General features: G+C 35.2%; 1 pseudogene; it reads left to right on the top strand.

The window, feature by feature from the left end:
* LOC113050530 (P protein-like) overlaps positions 1 to 13476 on the top strand; it is a 74320-nt pseudogene that overhangs the window by 674 nt on the left and 60170 nt on the right.

Genomic DNA, 13476 nt, shown 5'->3' with positions numbered 1-13476 from the left:
GTAATTTGAATGGTGAATATAATTTAAGACCCTTATATATTCAGTACTATTTTTATTAAGTGTATTGCCCTTTTATATAAAGCAAATCAACACACACAATCAAAAAAAAAACCAAAAAAAAAAACCTTTTGTTTTACTTGAAATGGTCTCGTTTTCACATACAGTATTTATACCTAAGGCATTTTTCAATGGACTAATATTTCTAGCCACACTGAGAGAGAGGAGGGAGAGGGAAAAGAGGAATGTACAGTAATGTGTGTGAGAGCTTTGTGTGTGTTAAGGTTCTTAAATGAATATTGCTCTGTTTCAGAGGTAAAGGCTCTAGCTCTGAACTACAGTTATTTAAATAAGTAAATAAATACAAGCTGCAAATCCATTTTATTTCTTAAAACTAAATTGAGACAAAATGTAATTTATAAATATTATTTAAATGTTTAGATTGTAAAGATTTAAATTTTTCTAAAGCTGTGCATATGTAAATAAATACATGCGTTTTAGATGCAGTCAGTCCATCCATATTGTTTGTTTCAGCTCAAATCCAAACACTAAGGTGTGACAAAAGGGTGAAGGAAGTTCTTAATTAGGATGGTGCTGTGACTGGAACCTTACAATCTAGCTATCAGTCACAGATTGAGAGGTTAACTCTTTAATTACCTGAGACTTTGGAATTGCATAGAGACTGTGGCTATATGTGACCATACTCTTTTAGAAGGTTTATAGTAATGTGTGTGTGGAATTCATACTCTCATTAATACTTATTATTCTATATATCTAAAGTGTCTTAGTAATTATAATGAGTCTTGATGGAAAAAATATGAGTGTTATTCGACTGTATTTGCTATATGCCTGGGAAGCACTAGAGGGGGCCTTTGCACCCTTATGGAATAAAATCATACACGCGCAGTAGGCTACTGTATCTCTAATTATTTATGTCTGTACATCATTGTTCAGTATGTGGCTAATAGAAGTCATTTTTATAAGTCATAGCTACCTTAAATATGAAACCTATGCTACATTAAAAGATCATTTTATCTCAGTATTACCATGTTCTTACAGTCGCGGAACAGTGTGCCTGAGTGAAGATGTACCTGGAGAATAAGAGTAATATTGAGGTGGAGATATCTCAAACTGGAGGACAGGGTCACTCCAGCAGGGTAGGCCGCAGAAATTCTGACAGTGTGGCTGGGAACTTTGATGAGCTTCGTCTGCTGGAGGGATTCTCTGGGAAAAGAGAGACGCAGAAATTGCAGCAGGCCGCAGCCATGCCCTCTGGACACTGCATAATCTACACTGACGTCCAGCAAGATGATAGGTAGGAGGACAGTAGTTCAAATACTTAATCATGAATAAATACTGTTAAACGGGTATTTCGCTCCAAAATTAAAATGGAAAATCATCATATACTCATCCATCTAATTTTGTTGCAAACTTGAATTACTGACATTCTTCTAGGGAACACAAAATAAGTATTTTTAGGAATGTTTTTGTCCAGTGAAAATCAGTGGAGTGAGTCCAAAGCAACATCAGACCCCATTTTCATTATATGGACCAAAAAAAAAGAAAATAAAAAGACGTTTTTCATATAACAACAGGATCTATCCGTTTAAGGTAATTTTTAGTTTTATATTTATTATAATGTAATTAATAATTAGTTATTAGTTCACTGGTGCATTTAAGTTAACAATTACACGTCATAATTACAACTGGGAGACTTGCAGAATCTGTATTGATGTACTTTTTTTTTTTTTTTTTTTTACAAATTATTATTAATATTTTTATATTTAAAGTAAATCATACTTGCATGAAAAATATGGTAGTATTGCACAATTATGATAATGAACATATTATATAAATATATGTAACAATTTAATTTGTAGCTTCTTCATAATTTAAATAAACATAAGCTAAAACACACCCGCTTTCTTTATTTGTCATTTTGTAGTTGTTAAAAAAAATTGAATTAACTTTGATAATTTTTCATTTTATTTACTTATTTATTTGAGTACATCAAGTTAAACTAAAATGAGAAATATTTTCTGAAATAAAATTGTGTTAAAGGAATTATAGGCATAATTACAACTTCTCAAATTGTAGAAATGAACTTTCCTGGAGGACTTGAATGCACCATATGTCAAAGATGAATTGGATCAATGGGTAGTCCCACCCCAAACACACTCAAGACTTTCAAGCTTGATAGTGCCACAGTTTTTAGACTTTTCTGGGAGATCAGTCTAAAAATGACTTTCTTATAGTTGTCCCTGCACATTAAACTTTGGTAAGAGAAAGTATTTTAACAAAGTAACCACCTCTCTTTCAAGATGTTTCAAAGAAAGGTCATGCTTGGAAAGGAATCTTAATGCAAAATGTACTTTACGAATTCATTGTAACAGTGAACATCTACTATTATGGCTGACATTCAGCTGAACACATTTGGCAGATAAGGTCTTCAGAACCCTTAGTGAGAGCTTTTCTGTGTGAAACAGCTGCTTATCGACCTTAAAGAGGATTGGTGCTCATGTGTGGAGTCACATTACTGTAGTAACATCATAAAAAATGTGTGTCTATGTGGCGGGGTGTGTGTGTGATGGTACCATAGAATATGACGACGGGGGTCTTAATCTCAAGCTCGTGGTTGTTGCACTTTTCAGATCAGACATTACATTTTTGGATCAGCCATCACGTGATTAATTGGTAGTCATGCATGAGATGAGATCTGCTTCTGCTCTCATAACTGCTCTCTCTTACAGGAATTCTTTAACGATAACCACTTTCTCAATGAAATCAGCTGATCACATCACATGTATTAGTTAAAAAACATATATATTTCAGTAGTTGTATCTCCATTCTCTCTATCTTTTTCTGTCTTATATATTCTATAATTTAATTATATAAAACGTTCAATAGTTGTTTGTTTATCTTTCTGTCCTATGGGAAATATGCCACAGTTATATAAAAATATGCCATATATTATCGCACACATATTATTGTGTAAAACTTTGGTGTTAGTAAGATTTTTTAATGGGTTTGAAAGTTTCTTATGCTTACCAAGACTGCACTTATTTAATTAAAAGTACTTTAAAAACAAAGCAAAAAAAAAAAAAAAAAAAAAAAAAAACCCAGATATAAATGTATAATGTGTGTATACACATTTGTAACACTGTAAATGTTTTTACTGTTACTTTTGAGCTATTTAATGCATCCTTGCCGTAAAAAATTATTCTGTTTGACATTATAGTATGATGTGATTAAAAATGGAGCAGAATTTCTTCATATTGTTAATGGAATTAAATTATGTCAGGTAGCATTCAATTTGACTTGTATTCTATGCCAGATCTGAGAGGATGATAGGTGTCCCACTGGGTTATGTACTCCCCTTCTTTGGTTTCAGTCTCATCTGGACCACACACACTCAGATTCATGCACAATAAGAGAAAGCTTTGCTTAATTTATAAATCCTGCATTCTGTGAGCTAACATTTCAAATCTCCTCTCCGTTGTGTAACTGCAGGGAGAGGGATTAAAGGCCTTGAAATATCCTGTCTAATCTCCCTTTTGCCCGAAACCTAACACCAGGATATATCCTGGAGGCCATGGCTATTATGTCTTGTCTGGAGTGCTCAAAAACACACACACACACAACCACACCCACCCACCCCAGTTGTTTGCAGTGAGCTGAGGCATTGGTAGGGGTGGGAGAGTTGTTTGAGTCCTCTGTAACACTAAGCAGCTGAGGTTTGGGATTTACCCAAAGATGAGTGTTAGAAATGGACTAGGGTTGACTCTATAGTCTGGCCGGCCTGTGATGAGCAGCTTTGATCTATTCTGGCATTCTGCAAAAGGCTCTCCATAACTCACACACAAACTCGGAGCCAATTGAAGAGATAAGAGGGACTTTACCCATTTAAACTGTCATTAATTATGACAGAGAATTTTTCTCATTTATTAGATTAGTGAAAAGGCTCCAGTAATTAGCCCACAGAGTTCTCGCGATTTCCATCTGTTCTCTTCACACAAGCCGATAAAAAAAATCAACACTGCTGGTGTCTCCGAGCATTAGAGAATCTTTTCTCTTCTCCCCTTTTTTTTCTTGAGACTTCTATTGATTTTTCTGTTGTTATTGAGTACAGTATATGATATGAGAAATGATTGGCTATAGTAAATAAAGCTGTCCTTGTCTGAGGAAGTTGAGAGGATAAAGTGTGATTACTGAACGAAGGAATGCTAATGGCCCAAATTATATTGAAATACGTTAATGTGGTTTTACAGTTGAAATACATTAGTGGTACTACAAAATTATTACAATTATGAATAGATATAATTTTTGCATGCCAGGGTTGCCCAAACTGGGGTTTGCAAAGAAACTGCACAGGGTTCAGGGATCAGGAGTTAATGAAAAGATAATAATGAAATGAATCAAATGTAATATTAAAATAATAATACTAAAGAAAACAAACACAGATATCTGGGAGAACTGGCTGTTGTCAGACTCATTGTGCATACAAAAATCTGATGGGATTATTACAATTAATGGCAAAAGGAATTTTTGAAAATGTAAATTGATATTTCCTATAGGATAAGGACATGCTACAGCAAAAGATTGTGATGCCTTTTTTTTTTTTGGAAAATATTAGTTGCTTGCACATTCCACTATCCTTGGGGTCAGAATTTAAATTTTATATGTACATTGTAGTTCTGATTTCTTTTAATAATACTCTTAAGTTGGATATTGGTTAAATGCATTACATAAGCATTTCACTGACACAAGACAAAGTAACAAAGCAATAGTTTATTTCACAATAGACCAGAAGGATGGCTTTTATGATTGTTATTAATTCTTTTGGATGTGTAGCTTGCTTATGTTTGCAAATGTACATTTATTTTATGATCATGTAGCTTAGACCTTGTTTGACACACTAGACCAGGATGTTTAATAAAGATGACTAAACGAAGACCAAAAAGGAAGAATGACTATCAGTTCTGCTCAAAGACTTTTAGTTCCATTTTATTTCAGCTGCCAGTTTTTATAGAAGAGTCATTCAAAATGCATGCCAAGAACTGATTTTCTAAATGTGGCTGAGATGTTATTTATGACAGACATCATGTTCTGATTTAATATGTTTCTATGTGCCTTGTTCCCAGGCACAGCTTCAGCGTGGTAAATTTCCTCAAAGGCAAATCCAACCAAGCCAACCACACAGAACAATCACCCCTTCTTAAGTTCCCCCAAAATGACAGGTGAGCCTAAATATATGTCCCCATTGGTTTCACAGTATTTCATATTTGATGTTCTTTTGTTCTTGTTTACTTTTCTGATCTCTTCAATTAACTATTTGGGTAAGGTTTGTTTATTTGACACCAGAATGTATGTATTTATTTGACTTGTATATATGTATTTATAAATATCAATAAAATCCACTGGCACTCCTACTAATGATCTTTTTAAATTAATAATTAGCGAACAGATCAGAGGTTGATGCACATTCAGTTATAATTACATATACCAAAATATACAAATCACAGTTTAATGGCAATTCTGGCTATTTTAATATCAATGAATCATCTGTTAAGCATAATAGAATACTATTTTCGTTTGCAAAGCGTTAACCACTCGTACACAAGGAAATGTATCCCTCTTTCTTTCTTTCAAAGTTGCAGGACCTGTTGACTCAATAAAGATTCTGAAGGAATATTAACTGGGGTCTTTAATTACCGACCTCATTTTCATTCAGTAATGAGAAAAAGTGGCTTTGTGACCTTCATTTCCAACTATTTATATATATATATTTTATATATTACCAGGTTGAGGGCAAACACAGTTCCTCACATAATGCATGGCATTCTGATATCTTGAAGTGGTCTTGACCTCTATGTACTTCTTAATTAAACCAAACACTGCCTGCAGTACAGTATCTGAACTCTCAGTTGTCAGCCTCTATATTAATCGTTATTGATTCCAACACATTGATTATAATACCAGACTGGAGCACATTCCAATTCGCTCAACCTGTCAGGAATGTTATGATTAGTCATGTTATTTGCATAACAGTCTCCAAATGTCTATATAAAACGTTTTGTATTTTTGAACTATCTGTAATAGTTTTTAGTTCTTCAATATTTTAGCATTTCCTGATTTCCCCAGCATGAGTCCTTGATTCACCCATGTATCCCTACCAGGACTCTAAAGCCAGAGATTTTTATGTAACAAGAAAACTCATAGTCATAAGGATTACACCTGTGTTTCATTTAGTTTGGGTTATATAATGTCCTCTTCAGTGCTGAATATTCCTATTTTCATGAAACATTATTTTATCAGGTATGTCAAGAACAATCTCATAAAAAGTAGGATACGTTTTCTTAAGAAAATTGAAAGCTCAATGAAAATTCAAATGGAATCAAACACAGGATTTTAATGTCTTAAATCTTTGACTGTGTAAGAAACCCCTTATTACAGTGTTTCTTATTACAGTGTTTCTTGTTTGCAGTCTTTTTTTTTTGTAGTTATGTCAAACTCTAAAAATATGAAAATAGAAAAATGAATAAAAAAATACATTTGTGCGAGCAAACATTTAATTAAATGCTAAATTACGCCCTTTGTCATGATTGCAATTGCATGGAGTATATTATATAGAGTCAAGACATTACTATTATTATTAATGACACTGCTGAAATTTAGCTTCTAGATGTAGTTGAAGTAACTTTACATTTTGTTTATCAGTTTTTAACCTGATAACTGTCACTGACGTTTTTGAAGATAGACTTGAATGTGCATGATACAAACCAAAATTTTTATATTTCATGACTGAAAACATTTTGTAACATGATTTTGATGTGCCATTTACATGGTAATGCAATGTCTGATTTTAAAATGGGTTTTGAAGGATGAATTTTGAGATTTTATGTTTTCAAGTGATATATAACTTCTGATGATTTCTAAAATGTGATAGAGAAAAAGGCAACGAGGAAGTCTTTTTTTTAAACAAAGGTCAAAGCTCCTTTTGTAATGTAGATTTCTGAGGGTGCACTCTTGTCATAAATTGATATATTACTTTTCCTACATAATTTTTAACAACAAATATTGGTATAATATATATTTGGGAGTCTTAGACCTTTCCAACGATATATAGTTTGTCAAGATTAGATTAAATTTGATTGTAATATAGTATAGTCAACGTAGGTGTCCCGTATACGGGACGGGGTGACATTTAACAGGTTAACAGATTATTTTGATATCAAACAATTGATGGGCCCTCTGCAGTACCACGGTGGACCCTTTGTTGAAGACCCCCAGTCTGTGTTATCATAATGGCCCTCTGAGATCAAGAGGCATACAAAGAGTAAAGTGTTGTCATAATGCTAATATGGCTGGTTGCTATCTGTTGCCCTCAGTAATACATTTTTCATTCCCTCTGTAAGGCAGTGAGCTGAATGCTAATGCTGCTAGCGATTATATTGTGTTCTCAGTCGGAATAATGTATCTTGCTGCCTATAATCAACACAAAAGCCTCTAGTTATGTCTGGGCACTTAGGTGTATCCACTCTTGGTGCATGAATTTGTCAAAGAACTGTGTACCATAATAGGCTTTTAACACCTTTCATTGTTTTTAATCTTTGTTGTGTGGCTGCAATTAACATTTAGATGACGGATCGCTTCCTAGCTGCAGGAGTGGTGTGTTACTTTGAATGATAGGATTGGATTTTCACTACTAAATTTAAACCTGGAGTGTTTCATTTGCATAAGACTAGCGGCAACACATGCAAATGCAAAAATAATGATTATTGTACACAAGTTTCCCGGGTTAAACTAATTAGTTTTACCACTAAACAGATAGTCCCGCTCCAAACTCATGCCATTGGTTGAGTCAGAAGTCAATATCTTGGACTGCTCAAACAAACAGAGTAACACTTTGCAAGCATCACAGTGTTTAACACACAGTTTTTCTGCTGTTCTGTGCAGTATGACCTACATGACACTGCATGAGCCCAGCCTGGGATCTGGAGAGGAATCATGGGAGGCCAGCTCTGCTGAATTGGAGAGGAGGTGCAGGCTGGGCAGTGAGGTGGCCAGTCTCTCCCACATCACATCCATGGAGAAATGTGAACATTACTTCAAAATATCATCCCCCATCAGGTACGGCATACATACACTCAAAATGTTGGGTTAGTTATATAGATAGATATCCATCCATCCATCCATGCATCCATCCATCCACCCATCCATCCATCCATCCATCCATCCATGCATCCATCTATCCACCCATCCACCCTACACCCATCCATGCATCCATCCATCCACCCATCCATCCATCCATCCATCCATCCATCCATCCATCCATCCATCCATCCATGCATCCATCTATCCACCCATCCATCCTACACCCATCCATGCATCCATCCATCCATCCATCCATGCATCCATCTATCCACCCATCCACCCTACATCCATCCATGCATCTATCTATCCACCCATCCACCCTACACCCATCCATCCATCCATCCATCCATCCATCCATCGTGTGCAGGAGAGCCATTAAATGATTGTAGAAATCCCTTTACTCTAGCTCCATAACTCAAAATTCTGGGACATTAAATGTGTTTTTGTTGCTAGGTAGATGACATAACTAAACATGAACCTAAATTTGCTTTTAAATAGGTGTTGCTTAAGGACAGCAAAAATCATCACCATCTTCATCATTGTTGTTCTCTGTTCAGTAAGTTTTTCGGTCGTCAAACCTACTCAACAGCTTTTGTTATATAGAATAGTATCCAATTATGATTGTATTACAAACGCTCAATGATTTTATTTGTCTGACGCCCTGAGATAACTATATTTATTTGAATCCTCAGCTGTTTTTCAGCATGTATCCTGACAGGGAAAGCCCCTGGAGGATGCTAGCAGTCTCATCCACCGAAAGCTTCTGTATCCTTCCCATTTGTGTACTTTAGAGAATCTGCATTGTTTGGATTTGCACTGACTAGATAAATAAGAATCATTAATTCACAAGTCAAATATTGTGATGATGCATGCCACTGCGTTAACTCCTCAGACCCTGCGGGGATTTTTTGGTTGGTTCGGAGATTGCACTGAAGGGCTGCGCTAATTCATTTCCCTTTCTGTGACAATCTCACCATCTGCTATTTACAGCGGCCTGTGTCATGGTAACAGTCTTGCCTATGACTTCGTGCATAACAACAGATCTGGCTGATACTTCCAGCAATCTGTGAGTCCTGCGGAGCTGGAGAGATGAATGTGAAGAGTGAACAATGCACTGAAGTGCTTCAGAGTACCTTCTGCTGGTGGGAGGGGATCGTCTGGCCAAAATGAAACCATGACCAGCTGACATCTGTTTGCAAAAATTGTTCAAATCACTCAGGTTAAAGCTTGATGGATATTTAGTGTCAGTATTTTAATTTGTTTCCCTAACTCATGGTAGTTTTTCTTAACCTAACTGATCCCTGTAGCCATGAATCTTAGTGATTTTCGTGACAACTCCCTGCTGAAGCTGCAGGTTGGTGGGCCATTTTTGGGAGGGATGGAGGCAGTACAAGAGGCCCAGGAGTATATTCTGATCCAGGTGGAGCAGACTGAAGAAGCGGGGTCTCGCCGGAGACGAACTCAACAGGTTGGAGATGTTTCAATATATCTATTGCTTTATAATTCATTTTGTTGAAACATTTAGCTTGAAAAGTGTGTTTATTCTTTAATAAAAATAGTTTGGGGTCAGAAAGGGTTTTTAATGTTTTGAAAAGTCTCTTTTGCTTGCCAAGACTGCATTGATTTGGATCAAAATGACAGTAAAAACAGTTTATTCTTGTGATGGCATAGCTGAATTTTCAGCAGCCATTTATCAAATCTTCAGATCCTTCAGAAATCATTTCAATATGCTGATTTGGTGCTCAAGAAACATTTCTTATTATTATCAATTCTTATAATGTTCTCTCATTTCTTATGTTGAAAACAGTTGTGCTTCTTAATACTTTTGAAGAAGTCGTAATACATTTTTTTCTTAAGAATTATTTGATAAGTAGTAAGTACATGTTAAAAAATCTTTCTGACCACACACTTTTGATTGGTACAGCATTCTATAGAATAGAATAGAAATAAAAATATGTATTTAAATGCCTTATAGTTTGATTGTAAACTAAAGGCATTTATACATTTTAAGGAGTCACTTATAAGTATCCAAACACCTTTTCAGGATGCTGTATGTAAAATGTATATAAAATGAAAATGAAAAGATTAAAAAAGTTTATTCTAAACATTCAGAATATAAATTCTAATGTTTTTCTAACAGGTGCTTTATAACTGGACTATACCATTGCATTCCCAACGAAGTGACCAAATTCTGAGAACAAGGACATTCGAAATGGTTAGCAGGTATGATTGCCCATTCCTCATCAAACAAAGACATTTCAGGTTATATGGTGCACTTTATTGCATCTATTGCTGCATTAAAAAAGGAGATTAATCACACTACTGTCATCAGATGTGAACTTTGCTAATTTGCCAGTAGTTCAGTCAATCTGATCATGTGATGATGTTATTTTTGCAGTAGCTCCTGTCCTCGTATATGCTTTATGTGTCTCCATCTCTTTGTCTTGTCCTCCAGCGCTCCTGTTCTGATCAGTGTGCAGGCCTTTCTGTTAGACAGTCAGGTGGTTCCTCTGTCCATGACTCACCAGTCCCTCTATGTAACCGTGGAAACCCAGGTGCTTATGGCTGGACTGATCCTGGCAGGAGTCTATGTGCTCATCATCTTTGAGGTAAAATATGAGGTGGCGGTGTGAAGACATTATTTTCACACCGCACGATAATCCACTCAATGGTCTTTCCATATTTCATCCCCATAAACAAGATCATCTTGGCTGTTTTGCCACATTGAATGTGTGGAGTCGCCAGAGATTTGTGTGCGCCCATCTGTAGTCTTTCAGGAGGAGTAGATGGCGTGCATGTTGTTCATAAACATTCTGTAGATCCAGAACTATGCTGAGATGTCCTTGGCAGTAGCTGTTCGTAAACTTACAGTTTGTTTTTTTATTTTTACCTGTACTGCTGTTGAGCACTAGAGGTCACTGGGCTCTACCAATGTTAACAGGAAGAGCTTTTACTCACTTTGATTCCACAAGAAATATATCCGATTTTTGGAATACCAGAAAGTGACTTTAAATTGGATTACTTGAATTGGATTGCAAAATTGCTTGAATTTTATAGCAAGACCAACCTGTATTAGTGCAAACGTTTGAAAGCAGTTTTTATTTTTTTATTTTAAATTGGAAATACAGGCTTTAAGCCTTTGAAACATTCCAAATGAAATATTATGAAGTAAAGTCAAGAAGAAGGCTCCTGTACAAAATGTCAGATGTCCCTTGCTTCGTCTGAAGCACAAAAAATTCCCACTTAAATTCATGCTGGATAACATGGATCATTCAGAGTTCGTGCAGCTTTAGTGCTGCTGTCAATCAAATGAACATGAGCCAGACTAAGACATTCTGAAATAGAAGTTATTTTACAATTAAAATGTTCACTCAAATGTTATGATATCATTTGGTATAAAATTGTAAATTATAAAGAATGCAAAATAAGACCATTGTCACTAGTGGTCTCCTTTGGACCACTTGTAAAAATTTACTTTTCTGGTTTCTATTGCTCATGATGCCAGTTCACCCTAAAAATGAATCATTTCTGATTTTATATATTTACATGTTTTAATTTTTTGCTTTATTTTGCTTTATTTTTGCTCACTGTAACTCTTGAATCATGTAGATTATTACAGAGCCTTACCGCAAAACACTCCTCCACATTTTTAACTTCATCTTCTCCCTGTAGTGCACACTTTTTAGAGTCTGTGGCTCCAGGGGGACACGAGGGCAGAGGGGACCTCCCTTCCTAATTACATTTATTTCTTCAGGAGGGACAGCATGCTGCGTGTCGAAGAGTTTAATTAGACCTTTGTGAGAATGCTAATGGAGACTTTGGGGGCCTGTGTTTCCACTTTTACCGTTAAAACTAATGCTTCATAACTATGGCTACACCATCATCAAAGAGCTGAGAAAGTAAAAATTATATGTTTTTAAAAGTGAACTAATGAACAGATTTTATGTTGATTGGGTGAGTCATCGTAATTTTATTTATTGTGTTTTTAAAACAGGGTTACTTGCGGAACATAACCTCTGTGATCATCTTCTTATGAGAAATTTATATTATATTATATTATATTATATTATATTATATTATATTATATTATATTATATTATATTATATTATATTATATTATATTATTCTGACCATTTGAAACCATTACAACTTCAGTCAACTGTGATATGTATATGAACTAGTTCCCAGGTGTTTTAGAAATCATCAAAAAGTGTTAGAAAAACACAGTAGCTTTGCTGTCCAACCGAGTCCAGTCTGTTAATTTTTAGTGATGAATTTCACGTACATAACACGGCATGACATTTCAGTAAAAGTAACATAACACATAAACAACACTTGCTCATACAGTCTTAGTCTAAATGTGTCTCTATGTTCAGTTATTCTATAACTTTTTTTATCTTGACTTTTAAAACTTGGGAATATAGCCACCATTACCCAGCCCAGTTATGATTAAAAATATAGCTGCTTCTCAGGCATTGATCTAAATGGCTAATGATGTTGCCAAATGTATGTGTGCATGCCAGAAGGAAGTTGCAGCTGCCCAGATTGTGCCTTTCATAATCAGCTTTTAATTGACTGCTGAGTCAGATGATATGCTACAGTACTGGACATTTAAAGTTTTTTTTTATTCGCTTTGGTACTATTTTTACAAGCAACTGTTACATTTTCACTTTTTTCAGTCAGTTGGGATTTTTTTTAATTATACACCTTACTTGTGAAAATAGTACAGTATAGCATAATAAATGAGCAGCAAAGCAATCGTAGTGGAAAAATGTAAACATTTTAAAAAATTTCTCTATGGCATTTGGTTAATCCCCCTTTTGCTTTAAAGGGACACTGAGTAGGAATTACTCCCATCTAGTGGTGAAATTGTATTTTGCATTCAAACTAATTTTGCTCTCCAGCGCCTCGCTTTTTCAAATGCGCGTTGCATCTACGGTAGGCGATATGTACCAAAAAGCTTTGACAGGATATCTTCTAATAGCACTTCGTCGAGTTTTCCTTCAGGTGAACAGGTGTGTTATTTCAAACAAACTGCAACATGACAACTAACAAACGAATGTTACAGTATGAATTACTGACTGTGGAAAACATGAAATATTGTAATTAGTAGTTATGTCTAATTTATTCGTTATATTTTCTGAATTATATGCATTGTTAGATATTAAAAAAAATATTATAATATAGACTGTAACACTGACTTACCTGTCGAGAAGAAAACTGGCCACTTCAGCGTCTCTTTTGAAATCTTTATCAAGCATTAGCTCTTTCCACCTAGAAAAAGCTTCCCCGACATTAACTCTTGTTTTCTGTAATCTACGGTCA

The sequence above is a fragment of the Carassius auratus genome, chromosome 31 (genome assembly GCF_003368295.1).
Source record: "Carassius auratus strain Wakin chromosome 31, ASM336829v1, whole genome shotgun sequence".
Lineage (NCBI taxonomy): Eukaryota > Metazoa > Chordata > Actinopteri > Cypriniformes > Cyprinidae > Carassius > Carassius auratus.
This window is presented reverse-complemented; position numbering and strand designations above follow the sequence as displayed.